The 5275-nt window shown below is 40.0% G+C and overlaps 1 protein-coding gene across 3 annotated transcripts in view; it reads left to right on the top strand.

Moving 5' to 3' along the window:
• The window catches only part of Cntn1 (contactin 1), a 367258-nt gene that overhangs the window by 119628 nt on the left and 242355 nt on the right, over positions 1–5275 (top strand). The window lies entirely within an intron of this gene.

Below are 5275 nucleotides of genomic sequence, written 5' to 3'. Positions count from 1 at the left end.
GTGTGTGTGTGTGTGTGTGTGTGTGTGTGTGTGTGTGTGTGTGTCTTGCTTAGATGGAAGCTGGCAGATTGAGGAGGGGCAGCCTAGGAGTGAGATGAATCAGTTAAGTGAAAATTACCTCCTGCTGGAGAAGTTTCAGCAGGGCTGTGGCATCCCTTGAGCTCTGGTTGTTGCCTGGATGTCGGCATTTCAAATTCTACTAAAACATGATGATCAGACCCCAAATGCTCAATTCTCTTCTCAGAAGGAGAGAAATGCTGAGGTATTCAAACGCAAATACTGTCTTGCCTATAGGCTGAATAGATTCAGATTAAACCATCTGGACTAGCGTGTCCTTGAGGGAAGACCTTGTCAGAACAAGAGTTGGACTTTCTTACAGTGGCCTTTCCCTCCTACTGACAAGAACACATTATTCCAAAAGGACCAGATGGAAAGAACATGGTGAAATTTACAGGAAAATTAGAGGTTTTCTTTCCTTGGTATTTTAAAAATTAAGTTTATTACAATTGTAGAACTAATGAGTTAAAAAAAATCTGCAAAATTTCTTCAAACCTGAAAATATAGTACTATATCACTATACTGGTCAGAGGTCTTTGTAAATTACAGCTGTTTGTTAAATACCATGACGCTTAATAAATATGTAAATAAATGCTCAGCATATGAATTTCTAGGCCTCTTTTCAGAAGACAAAAATAGCATTAACAAATATTCAGTGGAGGACTAGAGGTGTAGTAAAATTCTTTAAGGATGCTTTCCAAAGTAGATTTATATTATTAGTGACTATGTATGCATGCATACACATATACCATAATACATAATGACAGGACATATGCATATATCTCCTCTTGCTTAAGCATATTTATTGAGATTAAAATTTTAAAACTATTTACAAAATCATCTACCAGTTACCAACAGTAGACAGCACCAAGTAGGTTTTGTAAAATGGGTATCATTTTACTGGGAAAAAAAGAAATCCCAAACAGTTAAGAAGAGCCCAGGCAATGAACTTCTCAAGCGATTCACAGAGCATTCCAACTCTGCCACAGTGTTATTATATCACCTGGACTTCCTGTCAGCTTGGTGTGCCACAGAAATCCCAGCCTCTCAGAAATGTTTAATCTTCAAAGCTAATCTAGTTCACGTACAGGAGTAAACTCACTCATGGAGTTCTCCCTTAGGGAGGGGACCAGAGGAGAAGGAAGTGCCTGTCTCTGGGTAAGGTCTCCTGATGCTGAGTCACAGTACTCAGTTCTCAATGCCTTCTGCCTGAGGTGGCCCCTAGGATCTAAAGGAAAAGGAGGAAGAGGTAGAGAGGTGGAAACTTGGGGCACTATTACTCAATTCTGTGCAGTAAATTCTAGTGATGAGTGTAACGGCTGTGCCACCTGTTACATCTGGCTGAGTTAAAATCAAATGAAAATTAAATTAAATTAAAATTAAATAAAATAACGGTTGATGATCACACAAAGGATAGCTCCTGGATCATGTGAGGGGAGTGTATATGAGATGGGCTCAGTGCTCACGTCCCACAGCAGTTAGGGTTCCTTTCTGTGGACGAGCACCTGGACAAGGACAGCAAGCACCATGAGAATGTTTGAACATCAGCCTTGACATAGATGAGGTAAAACTGTAAAATGAATTTATTTGGTGATTCTAGTAGCAAGACCTAATGGTATTAGGTACAGAGGGAAAGAGAGACTGAAGATGGAAAGATGTCACAGAAAACAGGAGAGGGGAATTAGAATGAGGGGTGTGACAGTAAAGTATGAAACACAGGGTTTACATGGAAAATGGCATAGAATTCATAGTTGCTATGCTTTATGCTTTTTAAATAGCAATGTCTAAGAATTCTGACATGCTCACTAACATAAAGTTTGATAATTCGTCTTAAAATTAATTGTATTGGTGATTCAGAATGAGAAATTGGTTAGTGGGAATATTTCAAAATGATACGTTAAGTTTTCCCTTAGGGAATAAATACTGACATAAATAGTAAATAGTTAGACCTAAACAGCAACAAGTCTAAGTAGAGCCCTGTGCTCTCCCCTCTGCCTTCTGACCAGCCTCTAGCACCTTCATGAGGCTGTGGTTAGAGGTGTTCTTTTCTCATAGATCTGTGAGGATAAGAAGTTGTCTCTGCAGGGACAGTCATTTCTCTTATTTCCACATCTGTCCTTACCAAACCTGAATAACCAAACTTATATTAAAACAGACATGAAAAACATGGTCTTAGTATAATTCAACTTAACATATATAATTCAACAAAGCTTGCAGGAATATTGTGGATCACTTGTGAAAGTTTAAGACGCTTAAAAATATTTGAAGAGAGATACTGTTCCCATTTAAAAAAAATTTTATTATTTTTATTTTATGTGTATGCATGTATTGCCTGCATGTAAGTAAGTGCACCCGTGTCGTGCAATGCCTGCAGAGGACAAAAGAGGCTGTCGGATCCCCTGGGACTGGAGTTATGGACAGTTGTTAGCTGTCATGTGGGTTCTGGGAGTCAAACCTGGGTCTTCTGCAAGAACAACCAGTGTTCTTAACCACTGAACCATCTCTCCAGCCCCCAACTGTTCCCATTTTTACAAACATTAAAATATATGCAAATTAATTATATCTGAGCTTATATTTGCAGGACAAGGAAATTCCCCATAGGGAAGTCTGTGGATACTCCTGATGAGTTCAAAGCTTTGTAACAGGCACAGAAAGCTTTTCATGTATAACAAAGAGTGACATGAAGAGATTTCATCTTTCATCTCTCATTGGAAAAATGATAAAAGTGGTTCTGCTTTAAAATATTTTCCTACTTTATGAAACATGTTTCAGTTATTGTCTTTTAAAGATTTATTTTCTACTATTTTTTAATTTTGTGTGTGTGTGTATGTGTGCGTGTGTGTGTGTGTGTGTGTGTGTGTGTGTGTGTGTGTCTATGTGAATGTATGCCATGTATGTGCGGTGCTCCCAGAGGCCAGGAGAGGGGTCAGATCCCCACAGCTGGAGTCACAGGCAGTTGTCAGCCACCTGATATGGGGGCTTGGAAACAAACCTGGGTCCTCTGGAAAGCAAGAAACGCTCTTAAGTACTGAGCCAGCTTCCCAGTTCCTCAGATACACTGGAGCTGGCCCTGAGGTGTTGTCCTTTCCCTGTAGCTGGATGCCTGCTTCACCAACTCGTCAACAGCTTTCACTCCATTTTTCATCATTTCTTAATGCCTTTTGTCTCACAAGACAGTTCAATGTAAGGATTTGTAGATTCTTATGTGGTTTCCTGGGGCCTCTGGCTCTGTATATGCAAAAAAAGGTGATGAGCCTGGCTTTCAATGGCAACAAGTAGGTCAAAACTGGGGAGAAAAAAACTACAGCATTTGGTGAGCCAGAAGTATCTGGAAAGTCATGGAAGGAATGAGGACCCATGTTCTAGATTTTAACATGGGTCCTGTAATATACAGGAGCAGCTTCGGTGAAGAAGTCAGTACTGTGCTAAGTCAGGGCTGAAACAGGATTGGATATTGGATGCCTGTAGTTGACAGTAATGATGGTGGTATCTGTTAAAAGTGCCACGACACTGGCCTTGGTGGTGCATGCCTTTAATCCCAGTCATTGGGAGGCAGAGGCAGGTGGATCTCTGTGAGATCCAGGCCAGTCTGGTCCACATAGTGACTTCCAGGCAGGCTGGGATTAGGGAGATTCAGTAAAAAAAAAAAAAAAAAAAAAAATCTTTGCGTCCCTGTGAGAACAACATGGTAAGACTTGATGTTGCAGTACTTAGCAGTCACAGACATTATTTAATCTTAATGCAGGTATTTGCAGCCACAGAAGCTTCTGGCCCCATCAAAGACCACTGTATTTCTTTAAAATTTTTTATTTTATGTGAATGAATGTATTGCCTGCATGTATGTAAGTGTATGCCAGTGTAGTGCAATGCCATGGAGGTCAGAAGAAGGCATTGGATCCCCTGGAAATGGAGTTAGAGATGGTTGTTAGCTGCCATATGGGTGCTGGAACTGAAGCCAGGTCCTCTGCAAGAGCAGTCAGTGATCTTAACTGCTGAGCCATCTCTCCAGCCCATTAGCACTTCTATGAATAGCTATCATTTATTCTTTATACTCTGATGATTTGGCCTTGTTGGCTCAGAAAGGACAGCCTCTCCCAAGGTTAACCAAATTACTAGACTTAGTAAACACTTGGACTTACGGCTCAAGTGCAAACCAGCCAGTGGTGAACACTTACTACTCTATCCTGACTCTCATACTCTGGGCCACAAACCACTTGCCCTAGTTACCAGAGGGTAAGTACCAGAAAAATAGTCTCTATGTGCAGAACCCACTGAAATCAAATAAGCCAAACCTACACACTTACCCTCCTCTCCTCTTCTTCCCTTGAAATCCACTCAGCTCCCATCCCTCCCTCCACCTTCTGACCGGCCTCCGTGTACCATAGTAAGCCCAGTTGTGTGATGTGCCCTTTTCTCGCAGGGTCTTTGAGGATAAGAAGTTGTCTTTTCAATGGTAATCATCTCATTTTCACATCATCTGTCCTCATCAAACCTGAAAAAAATACATTCTATAGTAAAGCAAACATGAAAAGTGTCATCTTAGTATAATAAATTTAGTATAAATAGGAGTATTATATTACCAGTATTTTAAGCAAAGTTTTTGTTTACAAAACAATAATCTTTTAATTAAGCTGTTATTTTAGTTTAAGGATAAATCCTGAGGGGCTGGAAAGATGGCTCAGTGGTTAAAAAGCATTGGCTGTTCTTGCAAAAGACCTGGTTCAAATCCCAGCCAACCACATGACGGCTAACAATCCTCTATAACTTCTGTTCCATGGTATCCAATGCCTTCTTCTATCCTCTGAGGGCACTGCATGACACGGATACACTTACACACATGCAGGCATAACACTCATACACATAAATAAAAATAAAATAATTAAAAATAATTTTTTAATGAATGAATCCTGAGCAAGACCTTAACTAGTCTCAGAGTTGTACTTGGGTGAGGGTACCTCCTTCAGAAATAGGAACAGATAATTAGAAGTTTTCAGTCATATGACAAAATATGTAAGTCTAAGGTTCTTCGTATTTTCCCATGACTTCCGTAATGTATGGTGTGCCTTTGTCCACTACATGAAAACACACCCCCAGTTTGTCAAGTGACTACACCAACATCCAAGGAAAATGTGTTGTAAGCATATGCAACTGTAATTTCCAAATGCTAATGCTGGTTACGTGAGGTCTTTGATAGCTAATAGGCAACTATTTTATATAT

Source organism: Nannospalax galili, unplaced genomic scaffold, assembly GCF_000622305.1.
Source record: "Nannospalax galili isolate Female #2095 unplaced genomic scaffold, S.galili_v1.0 scaffold357, whole genome shotgun sequence".
In the NCBI taxonomy this organism is placed as follows: Eukaryota; Metazoa; Chordata; class Mammalia; order Rodentia; family Spalacidae; genus Nannospalax; species Nannospalax galili.
Note: the sequence above shows the minus strand (reverse complement) of the source record. Positions and strands in the feature narration are given on the sequence as shown.